The sequence below is a fragment of the Paroedura picta genome, chromosome 6 (assembly GCF_049243985.1).
Source record: "Paroedura picta isolate Pp20150507F chromosome 6, Ppicta_v3.0, whole genome shotgun sequence".
NCBI classification, from domain to species: Eukaryota; Metazoa; Chordata; class Lepidosauria; order Squamata; family Gekkonidae; genus Paroedura; species Paroedura picta.
The window spans coordinates 89,278,618-89,301,235 of NC_135374.1; positions in this window are offsets into that span (position 1 = coordinate 89,278,618).

Consider the following 22,618-nt stretch of genomic DNA (forward strand, 5'->3'; position numbering starts at 1 on the left):
ACTTCTTCTCCACATCAAATTAAATTCCTCACATGAGCAATCAACGTGTAGGAGCCAGGAGCAGACAGTCTATTTAACTGACAGAATCAGTGGCCTACAGGTGGATAGTCCATGCAATACCAAGTTGCAGTAAATCTGTCAGTATACTGCAGCACTTGGCTCAGATACTTTACTAACAATGTTGATGCCTCAGAGGCCACTCCACTGAGCTCGTTCCAGGGCTGTTTTCCTTTCCCAGTTGACTAAGTGCCTGAACAGAATTTTTGTGTGTGTGCGTCATATCCCTTTTTCTTTATGCATTCTTGTTGATGGCTGTGTGCTATTAATCTGAATGAATTCTAGTGATATGAAATTATTTAAACATAGAAACATAGTGTTGGAAGGGGCCATACAGAGTCCGACCCCCCCCCCGCTCAATGCAGGATCAGCCTAAACTATCCAGGACAAGTATCTGTCCAGCCACTGCTTAAAGATTGTCAGTGAAAAGTAGCTCATCATCATATTCTTAAGCAGTTGATTCCACTGCTGAACTTCTCTGACTGTGAAACTTTTTTTCCTGATATCTATCTGGTACCATTCTACACATAGATTAAAGCCATTACCACAGATCCTGGCCTCTGCTGCCAACAGGAACCACTCCCTTGCTAAAAATAGAATACTTAATATTAATCCCTGATTCTTACTGGTCGTTTTGTATTATGTAACCATACAATCAAGCACCTTTGTGTTAGAAGACCATTTTCTTTGCTTGTTTCAGTTCTTCTGGTTGGTTCTTGCAAATATTTTATATGGCTGTTGCAAACTAATTGTAAACTTTCCCTTTTTTGCATTATCCTTATTTACAGAAGGGTGGTTGAATTTCTGGGTGCTCTCTGCCATGACTGATGCGGTGACATGGGTGCAGGAAGGACAGGTGCAACTAAATCACAGTTCCTAGGGGGCACTATGGCATTCGAACCATTAGTAGACATTACAAACTGAGAAAACACATGAGTTTTCTTTTTAAAAAATTGCAGAGAAGGTATTAAATTGATTCTGGAGTGAATTGAATAGAGTTTGCCACTAGATAGGACTACTAAACAGAGCAAATCAATAGAATACACATTCCTTTTCAGACTTAGTTAAAATGTACATGGATTTTACCTTTATATGATATAAATATATTATTATACTTGAAATAATGATGATAGATCTGACTGCTTCAAGAATCGGGGGGGGGGGGGGGAACATCTAGCCAGTGTGTAGTATCTCTCAGTGTGTAGTAGGACAAAAAAAAGGACTTTCTCCTAAAAAAAATCAAATGGACTTGCTTTCTTGTGAACATATTGGCATGTATCTGAATAATAGCACCTTGGTGTTTAGCAAATAACATTAACATCTTTAATTGCTTTTAAATTCTGATTCTATTGCATTCTCCTATGAAGATAACTGGATTATTTTAGACTAAGTGGTTTGATAAATTAAGTTAATTTGGTTGATTTACTAACAGGATTCAACAAAAGCAGCCTTTTAAAACATTGTGCCTACGGGAACACTGACTTTATCAGAAATTACTGCATAAGAAGCTCAGTAATGGTGAGAAATTCACTTTGTCCACTATTTCTGATATTCCCCTACAGACTGTAATGCAGTACAGTGACGTACTAAGGGTGGGGCAGGAGGTGGAGTCAGCCCTCCTGACTCACTTCTCTTGTTCCTTCCAGAGTCCAGAAACATCCATAGAATCTGAAAAAGGACCCTGTGCAAATGGGGATGGGAACACTCCCCTACCCCCATAATAAGGTGACCAGATTGTACTTATGTTGAAATTTAAAAATATATATTACAATACTATTTTTGCATTCTATGAGTTCTATGAAAAATTTTGTTGCTCCATATAGACCAAATTTTAAATTAAGAACCCCCCCCCAGTCAATGGTGTCCCGCTTTTACCAATGTTAAAATCTGGTCACCTTACCCCATAAGCAAGCAGGAGCCACACAGAGAGGAAGAGGGAGGAAAGAAGGTGAAAAGGAGGAGTGACAGAGAGTTTTCAGGTAGCCTAGATGCTATGGGGGTGGGTGGGCTGGATATCTCATGGCTGGTGGTGGAGGAAATGCAAGCAAGAGGACAAATATGCAGAAGAACCGCCCCCCTTCTTCAGAGAGGGCAAGCACATTCAGGAGCCTGGAGGCCATGATGGATTGGCTCAAGCGGAGTGAGCTGAAGTCGAATCCAGCAAAGATGGATGTCCTCTGGCTGGGTCAACATGTTAAAGGAGATGTGGTGAAACTCTGGCTGTTGATGGGGTCTGCCTAACACCTGTGACCACCAACTGGAGCCTGGGTGTGATTCTGGATCCTTCCCTGTCTATGGAGGGCCAGGTAAAAAATGTCACCTACCAGGTATTCTACCACCTTTGCCAGGCATGACAACTTTTACCATAATTATTGGCACCAGACCTAGCTGCTGTGATCCACACAACCATCACCTCCAGAACAGACTTCTGAAACTCACTCTACACAGGACTGCCCTTGAAGATGACCTACAATCTCCAACTGGTTCAGAAGGCAGCAGCATAAATCCTCACTGGGCCTCTGTGGAGAGCACATATTACGTCAGTGCTCTCCCAGGTGGAGACCAGATCAAATTCACTGTTATAAAGCCCTAAATGATCTGTGTCTGGCGTGAGGAGAGGAAGGGAAAGATAATTGTGATCTGCTTTGAGACTCCTTTGGGCAGTGAAAAGTGGGGATTGAAAACTAGCAGCTAGTCTTTCTCTTGACTGTTCTTTTTTGTTAGGGATGTGGCTGGAAGGGAGAGCCTGCGATGATGGAAACATGGATTCAGTGCTTAGGCCACCCTTAGCTCCTCCACTTGGAGGAATAGAGGTGGTGCATGTGCTGATCTTGCTGAGGAGGAGGAAGGTGTCCATGTGACACTACCCCTCCCCCACCAACAGGCATCCCCCTCCTTTGCAGGGGAACTCAGATGAGCTCTGTGCGGACTTCAGTGGGTATCCAGTTCTCACCTGGAGCTGTCCCCTGCAGCTCTGGAATTCAATATCCCTTTTCCCCAGGGGAGGTGCTGGGAATGGGAACTGCTCTCTGTATGAAGACAAGCTGCAATTCCAGTTTATTCCTAACATATCCAGTCTGGAGGGTGGCACCTGCATGCTAGACCTGAGAGTGAGTGAGAGTCCCCTTCCTGCTTTGGCAATTTTCAGGTTTACACCATCTTCATGGCCTGGGAGGGGGGTAGGGGTTTGAGTTCGAGGCTCCAAACTTTCAGGGTAGCTCTTCTCTAATTCCCCCCTCCCCAAGTTTCAAGAAGATTGGACCAGGGGGGCCTATTCTAGGGGTTCCCTATCCTACTTCCATTATATCCAATGATGAGAAAAGATAGAGTACCGTTATAGTTTTTCTCAACATTGGATATAATGGAGGGCACCCTCTTGGGAGCCCCTAGAATTTGACCTCCTAGCCCAGTCTTTTTGAAACTTGGAGGGGAGTCAGGGAAGAGTCCCCTGAAGCTATCCTGAAAGTCTGTAGCCTCTAACTCAAACCTCACCCCCCAGGCCACAGAAGTGGCAGAAACTTTAGATTTCTCATTAAAGTTGAAGCACTTCAGATGAAGCTGGATCTGAAGCAGCTGATTTGGTTGGCATTTTAACAGACCAAATTGGATTCTTCCAAACCTGAAGTGGTCTGGATTTTTTTTTTGGGGGGGGGGTGAACATGCCTAGGCTGAAGTATACCAAGAGTTGTCCACCTGTTTTAATTGGCTGTAGTGTAGCCTTGGCTAGGGTGGATTATTTTGATTGAAGGATATTCTCTGACAGTGCTCCAGACAATTACTTTGTTCATTATATTCTCATATGAATACAAATAAGAACAGAAATACCAGGCCTATACAGTTCAGAAACTGTTATACTGTATGTATCATTTAAAGAAGAAGAAGAAGAAGAAGAAGAAGAAGAAGAAGAAGAAGAAGAAGAAGAAGAAGAAGAAGAAGAAGAAGAAGAAGAAGAAGAAGAAGAGTTGGTTCTTATATGCCGCTTCTCCCTACCCGAAGGAGGCTCAAAGCAGCTTACAGTCGCCTTCCCATTCCTCTCCCCACAACAGACAGCGCTGATATCACTGCCCGGTCAGAACAATTTTATCAGCGCCGTGGCGAGCCCAAGGTCACCCAGCTGGTTGCATGTGGGGGAGCGCAGAATCGAACCCGGCATGCCAGATTAGAAGTCCGCACTCCTAACCACTACACCAAATTGGCTCTCGTACTCAGTTTAACAATAGCTATTTCAGCAATTCTGACCCCCAAATTCCTTCTGTCTTGAACAAATAAAGCTCACCATTCTTTATTTTCATTACTTTTTCTATTTTTGCCTATCAAAATTTTCCTGGAAAAAGTATGTAATTTTCACACTTATTTGTGTACCTCCCCCCTATCGCTATCTCTCTACATACACATATGGGGGGGGGGTGCTTGATGAATATTTGATGTATAGCGGAAACTTAAATAATATTTCAAAACAATCCAACACCCCAATTCAATAAAAATGACACTGAAAACCAGTGGCCCCAAACCATTAACAAAAACCAAAATGAATGTGAAACAGAACAAAACAGAAAACATTTGCTCATCCCTAGTGCATTTAAGGTAATGCAGTTTCATGTCAGTCTAGCAAAGGGCCTATGAAGCAGCTACGGGACTGGGATCAAAGACATGAACATTAATTTATTCATAGACACGAACCCAGAGCAGCATGGGATCATATCATAGTGAACCTGCTTCTATATCACCACTGATAAATGTATATCATTTGTAGATACACTATACCTGCATTCCTTTTGTAAAAGGGTGTTTCCTACCAATTTCCAATTGCATTAAAATACTGGAGAAGATTTCTCTCCTATGACTAAAGCCTATCAGAGCTGGTGAGAATCTCTGCATATTTCCTTTAAAAAGGCCACAGGGTACAGATTTGCACTGATATCCAATATTAAGATAACTGCTTTGAAATTAACAGGGGGAAAGAAGAATGAAGACAAGTCAATGAAACTTAACTAATGGTTTATGCCATATTCAGTGCTGGGAAAATACCAGTCTGCTATATGTTCTGACATCCAGAAATGCAGGAATAGTCTCAGTTCTCTGCAAGCTATCTCACATGGTGTCTGTTGTGAAGAGAGGAAGGGGAGGCAATTGTAAACTTCTTTGGGACTCCTTCAATGTATAAAAAAACTGAGTATTAAAACAGCTCTTCTTCTTATCTTACTACTCATTCCCAGTTCAAATCCAATATTTTCCTAAGCCTTATTCTGGTTCCAACATTTAAAAAAAAATTCTTTTTAATCTACTGATTTGGAAAGCAGCTGACCCATCGGGTTCCAGACTCAATTATAATCAGGGTGTGAGGGAAATTTCGCCTACTTTCACTCATCAGGGAAAGAAAACATTTCCAAAAATGGTCAGAAATGGAGATATTCCACAAGGTAACATTAATTCTGCATTTGCAATTTATTGCTCCATACAGACCAAATTTTTAATCAAGAACCCCCCCCCCCCAGTATTGTATTTATTGTATTTCCCGTGTAACATCTAATACATCACTATTTGGCTACTAGCGGAAGAAGCAAGCGTGCAAACATTGACCCATAAACAGTTTTGGAACAATCTTAAATTATGATAAATTATTCTGTTTGCAGTGTAGGGCTGATCTAGATAATCCTGGCCAGCTCAATCTTGTTGGATCTTGGGAACTAAGCTCTGCCTTGTATTTTGATGGAAGACCTCTGAGGAATACAACAGTTGTGACAATAAGGAGGGAGGCAATGGCAAAGCACCACTGCCCATCTCTTGCCTTGAAAACCTTACACAGGGTCCCTATAAGTTATTTGTGACTTGATGGCACTCCCCAGCATCAGTATCGTCTTAACAGGGGCCACAGCCTTCCATGTACATTGACTTTAAAACATGTATCAAGAATCCAAAGAGATTTCTACAGTTAGGAATGTTGTCAACACAAAGCAAATGTTACCGTAATCACTTTTGCTTCTAAAGCTAGCCCTAGCTACCCTTCTGACCATCTTAAAGTACAAGCAGACATTTACATTTACAGACCTACTTTAATACATGTCATATCTTGCCTAAATGTTTAAGCACCAGTGCGAATCACAAGCAAATTACCAGAGACGGTTGTGTGAGAAACCCTTACTCCTATGCAAATGTAAAATAGCATATGTTTGAATTCAGCATATGCTAGAATGTTTAGCAAAACGTTGATATTGTTCCAAAAACGGCTTACAGCAAGAATGTTCACAATTTTGACATTTATTTTTATTAAGCAATTATTGTCCTGGTAAAAAGATGTGTTCCTACAGATCAGGTGTAACATTTATCCATGTTTCTGTGTTGCTTTGAAGGGGGGACCTTACTAAATACATCTAAGGACTGATGTCAGTTTTATATATTTGAGAATACCCTTCGAGGTTATCGGTCAAAGCTTTAGGGAAGGCAGGAGGAGGTTTTCAGCTTGTAGATTCGTTGCTGGAAGCATGTGATGCTCCACCATCAAGCACAGCTCTACCTAAACCACTGTACAATATTTGTGTGTTTCCATTGGGATTTGGTCCTCTTTTTTATTGTTATCAAAAGCATTTCCTCAATTGGTAGGAAGGCTAAGGCTTGCAGGTAATGGAGCTTCAAATTGAATTCTGGATTTAATCCATGCTGAGTTGCCAATCCAGCTCTTTGTATTCTTTGCCAATAGTGTTGGCTCAAGTGAAAGAAACTAGCTTTGTTCTAAACTGGTGCAAATTCCTTGGTTGCTGTGATTGTAGCTTGTTCAAAGTCAGTGATCACATATGTGAGTCTTAAGTAGCACTGTGCAGAACTTGGCAGATTCAGTTCACAGGGGGTTTAATGAAACTTTCTTTGGCTTCAGCTCATGTAGTTTTGGATTAGGAACACAAAACTTCCATAATGTCAAGGAAGATGCTCTGTGTGTGTGTGTATCTGTGTGTGTATAATACTCTTAGCAATTTGTGTTTTTTTCATTGATACAATGCATGCCATGAATAAATATCCATTTGTCATATAGTACTGATGTACTGATTAAGAATCACATTGAAATGTCTTCGATGGGGGAGGTAACCATGATAATCTGCAGTGTTCTAACAAAATACGAGCTCTTATTGTTAATGGGGAAGCTGCTGAAGCTGCATTTCATTCATTGCAACATGACTTTAAGGTACAATTTGGATGCACAGAAGGTTCTATGGATGAAGAAAGAACTATTCAGACATGCTCTCTATTGCTAGTGATTAATGGGGGAGGGAGGGTTGCTTGCTAGCTCCCGTTCCTGGGCAATTCTCTGAATCCTGCTGGAACGTCCCCCTCCCAGAATGCAGAGGGCTGCAAGACCACTCAGTGATGATGCCTCTCTTTACATAGCGATCAGCCAAACTCCACAATCATGCCTGCAATTTCATCCACCATCAGGGCTTAATGCATTCATATCTCTGATGCGCACCTGACCCTCAAAGCAAAGCACAAATTGTGAAGACTAGTTACTCATTCAAGGCAAACCCCCAACCCATGGATTTCTGCTATGCAGGTCCAGGCAAGGCATGACTGACAGAAACAGAAAATCACCTCCCACAGCGATTTGCTTTCCTCCCACTCTCCGACTCCAAGGCCACCACCCAATCAAACGAGATACAGTATAAAGATCTGTGCACTGCAAGCCGGTACAGAAATTAATAATATAATAATCATCATTTCACATGTGCAGTTATTACTCTGATTGTCATGGAGATTATTGGCAGTTCTGAGAAGTAATCAGTTCACTTTATTTTTAATTACCTGGCTGTGCAGTCTCTCCTTTGATGCCCCTCCCCTTCTTATAACACGGGGCTGCAGCTTAGGGCATAAACTAAACTGACATACATGACATTATCCTTCATGATCAGAAGTTATGCTTCTATAGGAACTCTAACAAGCCCAACAGCAAACCTTGGGGTAGACCTATGGAAGGTGATACGAAGGTATTTGTTATTCTGGTCTTTCTCATAAACATGGAAGAAGATAAAAAAATTGCCTCCCTAGTTCAGGCTGAGCACTAAAGCATTTTTTTAATGTAGTAGCAAGACAGATAAGCAAAAACCCAGTATTTTTCAAGAATGCCCACTTTTCCACAATGACATATGCTGTGTGTTGTAGCTTCTGAGATGATAACATTTCACATCTGAAGGTTCTTGAGCCTCCCTATGATTCACTAACATCCTATGAGTCCTTTCCTGGGAGTAAGCCCCACTAAGTAGTAGTATTTATACACAGTACAGTATCTTTATTGGCATACTAAAAATAAAACTGAATAGTAACTAATAAATAACCCACAATTATTACCAGATGCCATATATATATATATATATATATATATATATATATATATATATATATATATATATATATATATATACACACACATATATATATGATAAAAGCAATTCATAATCAAGTCCTCTGCCAATGTAGCTGAATCTTTCTCCAGTAAACAGTAGCTAAAAATTCTGCAATGCACTCAGTTATTTTGGAGATCACATCAGCTAATAACTACCGTGTCACATCTACAGTTAGATCCCTTTGGGCTTGCAAAATGGGCCCAATTAGGCGCGACCGCTGTTTGAGGAATAATGGGCAAATTAATAATATATACACGATTGTTTCTGGTTCATCAAGATGGCAGGCACATATCCTTTGTTCTATGGGTATGTTTCGATGTCTCCTTTTAACAACAGATGATGGATAAACATTAATTCTAGTCATCATGAATGCACAACGGTGAATTGGATCTACTAAATTTGAGAAATATTGGGTCATAGAGTTCTGAGTAGAAGAGAGACCAAAGAAATGGCGAGAGCATAACCCCGGTTCAACCCAACTTCAATAAGATGTTTCTCATTTTCCCACATGTTTCTTTTTATTACCTGAAGAATATAGCTCTGCCCTGAGTTGGCTAGGAAGTGTAGTAATATTCTGAGACCTGCTTAGGATTGCTCTTACACACTATCCCTGTGCAGAAGATGATCCATTTGTGCATTCACTCACCATGTAGGAAGGTGAAAGAATGCTAGCTCTGCTCCCCCCCCCCCCGCCCCATGATCAGCAATCCATCTGTACAATGAGAATGCATAGAAGCAATGCCTATATACATGCCTCATCTCTCTGATCAGCAACATTTGGAAAGCAGAATAGCTAATCTTGGGGGGATACATATGTATGACAATATTAATAATGTGCAGACAACTCAGTGATTGCACAAAGGTGAGGGGTAGGGCCAGAACTCTTGTGCCTGCTTTCCTTTCCCATGAAGTGAGTCAATGCATGGATGTGTCACTTGCACACATCTTTACAGAAGTGTTAAAACACAAATGCCTGTCGTACTGATTCAGAACTGTGTCAGTAATTGTGAATCCCTTCAGAAAAGTCTCAAGAAATTATTTTATATTATTTTGCTCCTGGGAATTCTGTTTTGAGTCCTAACGTTAAAGAGAGCTTCTGTATTTGTACTGATATATGTTCCATTTAGAACCATTTTTATCCAATTTCCTTTAATTCATAGTTCAGCAAACACCCATGAAGAGCTCATTTGAAGTCTATTGAGCAATGGTCAGGCCTGGGGATATAAGGGAAAAGAAGATTTGCAATCCTGGAGTTTTTGTGGACAAACCTTAAAAACCCACAATTTGAATGGTCTTTCAACTTTTTTTGCTTATAGCAAGGAAGCAAAATAGAAAAAAAATGGTTCAGAGTTACAAATTGGAAATGACGGAGGAAAAACTGGTATTACGATAAACAACTTCAGTGTTGATTGCATGACACTGCACTGGGCTTTAATCATTTCCAAGAGATTAATTTCTCACTCTTTCCTTTGTAAATCATTTCATATGTATTTTTGCAACTCTGAGATTGATGCTGTTGTGTCTTACTGATTTTTCAGCAGTTGCTTTATGGCATTTTCACAGCAGTTTGTGACTAACCCTGAGATAGTTGAAACAGATGACTGCATTTACTCAAATGCAAGACTAAATATTTTTCCAATTAGGCTATCAAAAATTAAATTCACATACAAATTACAGTTGTGTCCAATACTAGAAAAAATACTCTTTGGGAAACAATATTTTTAGATGGTAGTTCAACACAGCCTCATTTTCCTTTAAAGTAAATACCGTATTTTTGGTCTTAACCTGATACTTGAAGAAACTCTAGAGAAACCTAGATCACAAATCATGTTGATTATTCCCTGAACACTTTCTAAATTTCCCCCTTCACTGGGCGGGGAGTGAAATAAGTGAACTGTTTAAAAATGGAGGTATCTATTTCTGGGCTTTGAAATGGGTTGATACAGACTCACCAACTTTTCACCAACATGCACTGTCACTTCCAGCAAAAACTGGGCAGTGCTGGGCACTGCTGTAGGATTCATCCCATACTCCTTGGTTTTGTTTAATCTTTCTGAAGCAGGGTTTCAGGCTGTTCCAGCCCGAAGCAGCCAGCAGTGGCATGGTGGCCAAAGTGCCCAACCCTACCTGTGAACTTCAAGGAAGGGGTACAGCAACAGAAACGCTATCAGATGATATGTTTCTTATTTCAGTTTTCCCTAGAACACCATTACATAGCAGGGGGGCATGGAGGAGGCTGATAAAGAGTACTCAGTCATGGTCTATGGAAACAAACAAGGCTACAGCTTTATTATAATACCAAATAGTAGTAGGGTACAGCATGTGGGAAGTTGTCCTCTGGTGGTCATCAGACTACCAGGAAACACTGCTCCCAGCAGCCATCCTGTGCAGCCAAAGTGTTCAGGTTGCAAGTTGTTGGAATTAGAAAGGCAAGGTAGAACATTGCCAAAACTAGATACAGGGCCATTCCACACAGCGTTAATGTTGCTGAAGTGTTACCATTGTGTAACGTTATTTATTTTTCGTTATTCATGACATCATACACAATCTGCAACACTCCTGCAACACTCCTGCAAAAATCGCTTCGTTTTAGCGCTTTTCGAGGAATCCACAAAAGTGTATTCCCCCTAAGAAAAACCACTAGACTCTTGAGAACAACCTGACAAACTTGCATTTGATAATAAATGACATTGCTGCTGAAACACAATCACATCGTGGACATTTTTTATCAAGTACCTCCAATTTTGAATTCTTGTAACACTTTGAATTTTTCAGTGGTTTATGAAAGTACTGGGAGGAGAGATCCCAGGAGTTGCACCATACTTTAATGATATACTAATTATTGTTTCATATGAAGAGCAATTCATATAGTTTCCTAGTAATAGTATACAACTATGTGCTCTCAAGTATCAGAGGGAGAGGGAAAGAGAGTGAGAAAGAGAGTTCAGATCAAAGTTTCTAGTATCACCTTCTGATATCATATTGATGTAGTTGGCAACCAAAAAGAAGACAGGATGGCAGACAAGATTTTCAAGTCTTCCTGGAATTTTTCAACTTTTACCCTATGTCCTTGAAAGATAAAGCCACCATAGCACAATACTTTATCAACTGCTAGATTTAAAAAGTTCAATGGAAATGTATGATGAAGCCTTTCAAAATGTCACAGAGCTCTCTGCCTAGGTACTTGCTTAGTACAATGGGCAGAGGTCACTGTTCATTATGTGTCATACTCACGATTTGGTGCTACAGCTGTCCTAATTCTGATTGATGGAATTGATGGGCCTATTGCTTTTTTACTTAAGTACCATGACCTCACCTGAGAGAAACTATGCTCAGACTGATGAGGAAGCACTGGATATCATTATTGCAGGAGTGAAGAAATTTCACAATTATGTTTATGGTCATACCCTTAAAACCTGAATTTACAACAAGAAATGCATTGATTTCCCACCAAACAAGCCAACTTTAATTCTGTATCCTCATATATAATGTTTAAAGTTTATGATGATACACTCATCTACAAAATCTGGAAACATAATTGCTCTTCTTGATATGTTTTCTACAACAGTGAAGGCTGTATGAGAAGTTTGCTGAAGAATTCATACCATCACATAATGTGAGCTATTTTCTATGGGGAAATAATGCTGTAATTTCAGCAGCAGGACACTGCATTACACTGTCAACATATGCAGCACACCAAGATGTTTTCTGAGCAAAAATTCTAACCAACAGGGCTGTGCAGCCAGAGATGGACAATGAATTAGAAATATTTGTGAAAGCATACATCACTTGTCAACCTACTCACCATAAACCTCATAATAATCCCTAGGGAATGACTAGGAAGCCTTTGTCCCAAGCTCACATCAATTTTGCTAAAACTTTTCAGGACAGTACTTTAAAATTGTTGTTGAGTCATAATCAATATATGTTGAAGACATCACAGCTCCAGCTTTCCAATCTGCTGCTGCCATTACAGGTCTTGATCAATTGTTTGCAACTCACAGAATGCTAGGTACTTTGCTAAAGACAATGGTTGTTTTACCTTGGGAGAGTTCTGAGACTTTGAGACTTGCATGTCCAAACGAGCTATCACCATTGTGTCTTACAATTCCCAGCATTATGGCAATCTGAGAAAGGAACACAAAACACAGAAGGTAAACTAAGGGGATTGTTTTTTAAAGTGACCAAGATAACCTGCAAAATTCATTGCTTACATGTTTGATGACTCCCAGCCTTTCCAGTTCAAGATCAACTTCTCCATCTCTAGATGGTCTCATCTTCGGTGAAAGCATCTTGGACGTAGCCATTTAAAGTCACACCAAATAACTACAGTGTTTTCCTGATACACCCACTGCATCAGGTTTTGCAGAGATGCCAAAGGAGGTCTTATCTGAGGTAGATGGTTGAGGTGGAGGAGTTTTATCAGCAAACACAACTGCTTTCAATTCTGCTTTCTGCTTTCAATTTCAGAGTTATTAAAGAACTGCACTAGTCTAGGCCACAAATTATGCTGTACACTGATTTGCTTGATTTCTGTATAAATGTTTTTGCTTGAACCTGTGTGTGGCAGTTGTCAATAGCTTAAATACAGAAGCTATGCTACTTTGAAAACATATATAAAATGCATCATGGGTGAAGCACACATTTTAGCCCTCCCGCAGAGACATGATCCAATTGGTTTCCAGAATGTTCTGTGGAACTCAATGCCTCCTGGTGACTCGTTAACAGCGCTGGTGGAGGACTAGCAGTCCTGCCTGATGGCTGCCATAGGCAAGATTGCACCTAGACATCCTCTCTCCTCTCACCTCAAACAGGCCCCCTGCTATACCAGAGAGCTTCAGGAGAGGAAGAGGGAAGTGAGATGACTACAGTGGATGTGGTGGAAAACCCATGACTATGTGGCAACAACATCTTATTGCACACTTATGAGGGCATATGAGATGGCAGTGAAAGTGGAAAAACAATTGGTTAGGTACTGCTAAACACCCACTCTCAAGGAGGGGTGCCAAAATATTAATAAATTGGACTTGAGCTGTGAGGCATTACTGACCTATTTTGCGGATAAAGTCTTGTCACTCCACTGTGCCTTTCCCACCACAGTTGATACAGATGGGGAACTGGAGGCTTGTTGGCTGCATGTGGAGGTGACATTTGATGGCTTCAGATGGCTCTTATTACCAAGTGGTCAAGTTGCTGAGGTCAGTGAGGGCAACCATGTGTCCCTTTGATCCCTGTCCTTCTTTGCTGCTCAAAAGGGCTGGCCAGTGGATAGGAGGTCAGCTCAGAGTTATTGTTAATCTCTCCATGTCTACCAGGGAGTTCCCTGGGCTGCTGAAGGGGGCAGTGGTTCACCCGCACCTCAAAAAACCATTGCTGGATCCATGGGACCCAGCCAGCTACCACCTGATCTCGTATCTTGCATTTCTGGGTTAGGTAGTTGAAAGGGCCAGTGCAGACCAGTTCCTGGGAGTGACCTTGGATGCCTCACTGACCATCGGGGCACAGGTCAGAAAAGTAGCCCGCCAGGCATTTTTCCATCTATGCCAGGCACAGCTACTAGTGCACCTAGCTATGGTGATCCATGCAATGGTCACCTCCAGAATACACTTCTGTAACGCGCTCTACACAGGCCTGCCATTGTCCCTAACCTAGAAATTGCAGCTGGTGCAAAACGCGGTCCTCACAGCAACACCTTGGAGGGCCCATATCCAGCCAGTGCTGAGGCAGCTGCATTGGTTGCCAGTAATGGCCCGGATTCGGTTCAGTGTTCTGGTTTTAATCTTTAAGGCCCCTCAAAATCTAGGACCCAGGTATCTGGGGGACCGCCTGTTACTCTATGCCCCCTGGAGGGCTTTGCACTCTGCAAGTACCAACTTGCTGGTCATTCCCATTCCCAGGGAACATTGCCTGGCCTAAACCAGGGCCAGGGCCTTTGCAGTCCTGGGCCCTGCCTGGTGGAATGAGCTTCCGGAAGAGCTGCAGGGACCGTAGGAGTTGTCGGTTTACCGCAGGGCCTGTAAGATGGAGCTTTTCCAACAGGTCTACAGTTGAGGCTGATGCAGAAGGAAGATCTGGTTTCCCCCTCCCTCACCCTTAGGAAGTTACATCACTTGCTAGAATATCATGAGTGATGATTGGTTGACATAGCCCTCTGCCACCCCAGTGGCAGGAATACCATATGGGGAAGGATTGTTTTTGTAATGTTTGGTAGTGTTTTAATGGGATTTTATTGTTGTGGGGTTTTTAGGTTGTAACCCACCATGACCCGGCTTGCTGGGAGTGGCAGGTAAGAAATGTAAATATTAATAATAATAAAAAGCCCCCAAGAGTTATCTAAAGGGGCCATTGCTGCTGCAGGGGAGGAACACTGATAGGGACCTGGCTGGTGGGAGAGAACTCCCAGCCCTGGCATTCTCTGGGCCAGGGGTAGTCAAACTGCGGCCCTCCAGTTGTCCATGGACTACAATTCCCAGAAGCCCCTGCCAGCATTTGCTGGCAGGGACTTCTGGGAATTGTAGTCCATGGACATCTGGAGGGCCGCAGTTAGACTACCCCTACTCTGGGCAGTGTGTGTGTTGGCATGGCAACAGTGGGCGTGGCTGAGCTAGGTATCAGTTAAACGGATGGCCTGACATTGCTCGGCCTCTTTTTCCCCATGAGGGCACCTGAAGACGCGGAACCCATCCTCCCTCCCTATTTATGAATTGTTGGACTATTTGTTAGATGTTGGATTGTATTGTTGTTTAATTGTCACAATTTAAATATTAATAATAATAATAATAATAATAATAATATGTTGTTGTTGTTGTTGTTGTTGTTGTAATGTTTTGGGATAATGTCCACTAATTTATTTATCTCTCTTTACTCAGCCGTAAATGGAATTAATAATGGTATTATAATGAATATCTGACACAAAATTTAAGCCATCTAATGTATTTGCATAGATAGCATCAAAAAGAATATTATTAATTAGATATTTAACACTGGGGGTGTTAAAAAGCAAAGGTATATATTTATTTGTTGGGTCTAGTTAGACTGTCAGAGTTGGATGCATGGCTTCTGAAAAGTTATTCAGGAAATATTTTCAATATCTATAATCTAGAAATTGTATTCTGTAAGGAAAATGTTCTGATTGAGTAAAATTAAGCCAGCCTTAATCATTTTAACACACCAGTCTCTCATGATTTATTCCTATGATATTACTAAGTAGTTTGATAGGTTGTTGAAGAATGTTCTGTTAAATAAGTAATATTTACAAGAATTTCTCTCCATCCCTGCAGGGATAATAGAACATTATAACAGTTCCCACACAGGAGAAAGCTCTCTACTTTTAACTCCTTTATGTCAAATCTAAATATCATTTTACCTCTCTAGAAATATCAGCCTATTTATTCAGTACAAAGTGGTTATGAAACTAAAGAGCTACTGTAGGTGTTAAAAAACCTGGGGAAAGGAATTGAAGGAGAAGGTAAGTCACTTTTGAAGATTCCCTTATGAAATATTCTAGAATGCATTCTCTCAGGGCAATGAGGTTTTATCAATTTTGGGAAAAGCTGGGCACTTTTTATCCCTGGCTCTTAACTTTTCCTCTGAAACACAACTTGATAGAGACTGAACTATCAGAAAATTGTGTTCCAAACATTTCAGCCATGTACTTGATAAGTATTTCTTTTTTTAAATTATCAACAATATTTATTTATTTGTACATTCATTCCTTTTCTCTAATTTATTTGTACAACAAGCCTGTGAAGATGGTTAGTCTGAGAGTGACTGGGCCAAGGTCACCAGTTTATCTTGGCTAGTTCCTCAAATCCCAGTTCAGCACTTTAACTACTACCCTTTGCTGGCTGTATTTTATTCCTCTATTTCATACCTAATGCCTTCATTTCATAAACTACTAGAATAGTATGGAATGCATTCCCAAGGGATTGTAACCCTACTCTCCCATTAATCCACTAATTAAGGCTAGCTTCTATACTGCCACATCACAGAAGGCAGCTAATAGCCTGAAATAAATGAAGGGTGATTAACAGTTTATTGGAATGGAGAGAGAAGGAAGGCAGCAAGGCCTAGCCTGATCTGATCAGATCTTAGAAGCTAAGCAAGATTAGTACAGGGATGGGAGACCACCAGTGAATGCTCTGCAGAGGAAGGCAATGAAAAAACTATCTCTGCTTCTCACTTGTCTTGAAAAACCCTTAGTGGTATCCCCATGTCAGTTGCAGCTACGTATCTATGTCAAGTTTATCAATGACTATTTTCCAGTTAATGGCACCAGGATAAGGTGCTCCAACTCCCTCCTCATCTTGATTCCCTTCCTCTGTATTTTCCTAAGCTTTGCCATGTGGGAGGTGACTGTGGCTGCACAAGGAGGGAGGACGCAACAAGATAATGCTCCACAAGTATATTTCTTGTAACGCCCCCTCTAGGTTCCTTCAAAATACTTTATTGTCAGTATAATTTACTGAAGTTGGAAAAGATTGGTTGGCCAGTGTTTAGTAACCAAATGGGACAGAAAACATGCCAGAGGGAAGATAAGGGAGATACAGAATTTTTGCCAGCTAGTAATTAGTTAATAGAACCTCAGTGGTGAATGGTAGTAGAACTCTGAACACTAGATAAAACATTCAAGTAGATTCTTCTCTTCGTGCCTGCTTTTAACTCTCCTAGAAATATCCATCTGACCATGAAAATATTTGATTTGATGGAACTTGACCTGATTGGGGTGTGTGTGTGTTATATAGTGTGGGTTTCATTAGATCAGTTTCTATGACCACTCCTTTTGGCATAGCTGTCTCAGTGTGGTTTACAACAATTTGATAAAATAATTCATTAAAAAAGTAAAAACAATGTAAAAACTTTAAAAGATTGAATCCTGAAAAAAAGCTGCTAAGTGTAATAATCAGTCAGTTGGCTCACAATACTCCAAGATGTGAGAAGTGGGCAAAGGAAGGCCCTTATGGGTGATCTTCAGCAGATTTATTGACCCAAACCAAATGCCAGGTGGAAGAGCTTCTCTTTGCTGGCCCTTCCAATGTGGCAGTTAAAGAAAAAGTAGAAAGAACTGTAGACATAGAGCTGTAGACCTAATTCCTCCAGATAGGACTGATGAGACTGTTGAATCAACTGCAGCTTGGTGGAATAGTTAAGACCACACAATAATACTTCAATACATAAGTGTGTGAACCAACACAAAGCCATATAAGTACTAAAACAGGGTAACTCAATATGGTTTGTATATTATGAGAGAACTGGCTGATGGACAGCCTTTTTAAAAAAGATATCCAGAATACCTAATTTGCCGCAATTCTTCATGTCCTCTTGGTCTCGGCACTTGTCAGCTTTCTTCCAAGTTGTATTTGTCATTGCAGCAAGTGGGTGACATCTCCCCTTCTGCCAACTCCTTTCTTTCTTTTACTCTTCTGGAACATGTTTCATTCCTTCCCTCTTTCTTGTTTGGACTAAATTAGCCAATGAACAACCTGACCCAGCTGCTCAGCTGTTCCCTGATCTGCATTTTACTTCTTAATGAGCTCAGAGTGACAAGCTATTTAGGCTGCTTGTTCCAGCATCAGTTCTGACTCCATCTGTAACTTTAGTGCCACTTCTTTGTCAGCAGTGCCAATTACAAATATGTCTTTCTAATTTACAGTGTTTGAGCTACAACACCCACACTGCACCATGTATGTTCTTCCTTGCCTTGTAGCAACTCATGTCTGCCTTCCCATTACCACTGCAAGCACCTGTTATTGTTTGTCTCTGACCATCTAAACTACAAACCAATGTCCAGTTGGGCTCATCTTCAAACCTTAATATCTCCCTTCTGAATCTTTGGAACATATCTGTGCTGATATTTTATCTACCTACCTACTGGTGTATTACAATTGATAGCATATTTCCAAAAACCTCTGGGTTTGTGTAGCTGGAGGGCAGACTTAGAGGCCTACAAAGAGGACACTTACACCAAGGAACTTTTGACACAAATAAGGCCACATCTTTATTAACCTCCTACAGGAGCATAGGCACAGCATGGAGAAGGATCTGTCGTCTTACAGTCAGCAGACCATAAGCAAACCAGGATTCTAGCAGTGACTTGGATCTGCTGAGAGCATTTGGTCTTACATGGGACAAGGCTCCCCCAGCCAGCTGGAACCCCCCCCCCCCAGGGGTGGCGGCATTCAGTGTGGAGAACCATACAGGCAAGAGTCCTGTATGGTTTGGTTCAGTTCTTTCTCCCTATCATCTGGAAATGGAGCCAGTTTGGCCTCCCCAGTAGGGGTGGAGCTGTCACAGCTCCATATACACACAGCCTCTTATGGACAGCCCCCCCCCCCATGAAGGTGAGTCTGGTGCATAGACATGGACTGGCTCTACAAGGATCCGCCCCATGCGCAAACTGTGAGCTGCAACTAGGAAAAATTGCAAAACCAGTACATACAACACCTGCAGTAACAATCCATCATATCATACTAAATACATAAGAACACAGCTAAATGCTAACAGCTTAAATAAAGGGAGGGTGGGAAGCTTGTGGGCCAGTCCCAGAGGGAGAAAGAGATTGAGTGCAATGTGCGCAGTCCTTATACGGCTGCATAGGCTGAAGCTTCCCCAGGCCCTCTCCTTAAAGGGCCATGCTGACATGCCAAGTGCCTAGCACCCCTGGGCAGCCCCAAGACACCCTGCGTGTCTCCTCCCTATGGCCCCCACACTCTTCTGCAGCCTTTAACGCCTCCACTGTCACAGTCTAGCAACCTTCATTAATGTTGCAGCTGCGTTCATTGTAAAGAAATCATTTGAACTTACCTGCCCTGCTTCCAATTTGACACAACCTGTCTACCCTCATGGTACTAAAATGCTGGCTGTATGATCAGCGAGAGTTCGTCTCTGATGGTACATGAGAGGAACTAATGAAGAAAAGGTACTTTGTTTTATAATGCAAATTTTATTACATTGTCAAGGGAAAACACATAGGTTCCAGACTGCCCAACAAGACCATGTTCTGTTTTATACCTCTGGATGATTTTTGTAAACCTTACCAGGTTGTCACACAGGAAAAATTAAACATTTATGCTTCTGTCTTTCAGTAAAGGACTGTTGCCAAAGCTCTAAGAGGCATTCTTTCCTTCTGGTAGAGAAAAGTGGCATATAAGTTTACAAAGGTCTTCTTCTACTTCTTCTTAAAGATGTTTTATTTTATTAGAAGTGTTGGTTTTTATGCCCTGCTTTTCTCTACCAGAAGGATTCTCAAAGCGGCTTACAATCGCCTTCCCTTTCCTATCCTCACAACAGACACCCTGATATTACTGCTCAGTCAGAACAGAACTATCAGAGCTGTGATGAGTCCAAGGTCACCCAGCTGGCTGCATGTGAGGGAAGGGGGTCTTAAACAGATTAGAAGCTGCCACTCTTAACCACTGCACCATGCTGGATCTCTAAGGCGTTTGACATATAACTTTAAAATATTTGGCTGCCTTCTTTGGTAAATGTATGGCTGCTGTGAGAGAGTGCTTTTTTATATTTATATACTGCTACTCTCAAATGTCTTGTGGCGGTTTTAATTGTATTTACATTTTGTGTTTATATTTGTTGGCTTTTTTTTTAATTGTAGGGGATGGCTTTCTGTAGAACAGTTGTATAACGGAGAAATCCTGCTAATTTTAAAAGGCAATCTTCTATATACATTCTGGTAGTGCACAATTTTTTTTTATTGCAGACTGCAGGTTTTCCTTACCTATTTTCACCTATTTGTTGAACTGCCTGAGCAAATTTAGGGTGTGGAGTGGAAGTGGAAAAAAAAAACAAAACTCAGAAATAATCCTACAAAGAAACAAAAATACATACACATAAGTGAATATTCAGCACTTTGGGTGAATGATTGTAATGTCATGTTAAAGGTTAGTATGCCCAACATGGTGGCCATTTTTAAAGGAATGATTCCACTGTAGTGGACTTGTGTGGGAATTTCATATGCAATGCGCAATCCATAGTGATTGTGAAAACAGCACAATTTTTGCTTATTCCTAGAACATGGAAAAATGCCAGTTAAGCCTTCACGGAGCCCCAAAGTACAATGGAACAGTTCTGCTGGTGTGGTGATGACTGAGAGAGAAAGAGAGTGAGTTTGTTCATTAGAATCTATTTTGTATTGCACTTCTGGCACCTCAGCACTAATTGGCTGAACTTGTTGTGAGCATTCCAAATCACCGACATGCCAAACTGACCCAGAAACAATGCTGTCAGAATGTTTGCAGAGAAAGGATTGGGGAGCATGGGCAACAAGGGGCTCTGAAGAAATCTAAAGTTCAATATGAGAGGGGGTATTATGCTGGAGAGGGGGGGTGCATTGGAAGTTTCCCATTTGAGCAAAGAAACAGCAGGGGAGGTGGCTGTTTCATGATTTCCCTTGCTAATTGTGCATGGAAAATCACCTTCTTCAAATTGCTTTTCTTGCCATGAAGCAGGAGAGATAGGGTCCTGTATCTATTCGCTATGAATAGGAAAGCTGCTTTTGAGAAGACAAATAACAGGAAAGAAGCTTTGTTGCATGTTATATAAGTATTGGAAGGGGTAGGGATAACAGCAGATATGTTAGGCTTCCAGTTTATGATCTTGTAACACTATTGGAGGATCACTTGAGAATCAATTTAAATACTTAGGTTTAGGTTTTGGGAAAGCCTTGAATGCTTTTGTCATTCTCCGAATCAGCATTGCCTGCCACGGAAAATGGTTACCTGCTGGTATTTTTTTTTACCTCTCATGCAGGTGTAAAATACTCAGGAGCCCTGCTAGATAGTCTCTGGGTATCCCTAACAGTTGGAGCTACTGGACAGCTAAAGCTCATTGATGGCAGTTTTGTCTACTGTCTGCTGATAACATTCCTTAAAATAAAATAATCTCTCCCAATTTAAAAAAGAAAGCATAAAAATGGATGCTTTCAAACCACCACACTTTACTACCTGCAAGAGAACTGTCTGTATATCTGACTGAATGGGTAAACAGAGCCATTTATGTAGATATGGGAAGTGAGCCAAGGTACTCCCTTCTTAAAGACACATTATATAAGACTAGTAAAATAGCCCATTGTAATTTAAAATACAACAGGCACTGGCCTTCTCTCCCCCACCCCCACCACGGGGCAGGGGAGAGCACTGGCAGGACTCGCCTCTTCCCTTCCCTCCCCAGGCAGGCCCTCCCATGCACAGGTAAGGCCAGGGCTCGCCTCCCTTTCCTCCCAGGCCCCAGTCCTGCTGTGGTCTCAGGCCCTCTCCCCTCCTCCCAGCTCGCTGGCTGACTTACCTCTCGCAGGCAGTTGAGTGGAGCAGACTGGCAGTGGAGGGGGATATGGCCAGGGACAAGACAGCCTACCTGACAGTTCGTTTATTGGATGGACAGCCAATCAGGTATGCAATGAGTCCCAACTCTTCCCACAATCCCTGTCCAGCTTTATTTATGGTACAGATATGACTAAATTCCGCCTCTAGGAAATTAATTCAGAACAAGTCCAGTTTTTGGAGGGTGGGTCAGGAAGCCTACATCAGATCACTGAAATTCTTCTGTGACTGATGTTTTCAGTTTCAGGAGTTGTATAGTTATCTAAGAAAGCAACTGTCTCAGTAGCATTTCATGATCTCTTTTCAATATTGCTATATTTTGGTGAGATTAAAAATTAAAAGATGTTTAGGTCATTAAAAAAGAAACAATGTATTCTCAGAGAAAGATAGGCCATCTCAAAAGCTGTGCCAGGATTGAGGAAGATCTCTGGAAAACTCTTCCCAAATGCTTTCTTTTTGTAACTCACACCTTTATTCATCTAACTACATATTAGGTGTGTCTCTTAACTTGTCCTGCATTTATCCAAGCCAGCTCCAAGATCCTGGTAAATACAGTTTACTAAAGGAAGCCCTAGAGTGCAAATGTGAGCCTGTATATTGTAAGCCTGTATATTGTGAGCCTCAAAGATCAACCTTGCTCTGCTTTCCAGCAACTCATTCAAAATCCCAGTTGTTCTGTGAAAGAGTGTTCCTTTTGTTATGAGCTCTGTCTTAGCTCTTAGTGTTTCATAATTTATTATAAAGTTCATATGTAGCAAAGTAAAGAGAGGGGCCAGTCCTGTAATTGAATGGTAATGTGATTTTTTTTTAGAATTAAGAAAGAATAATTCAATAATATAT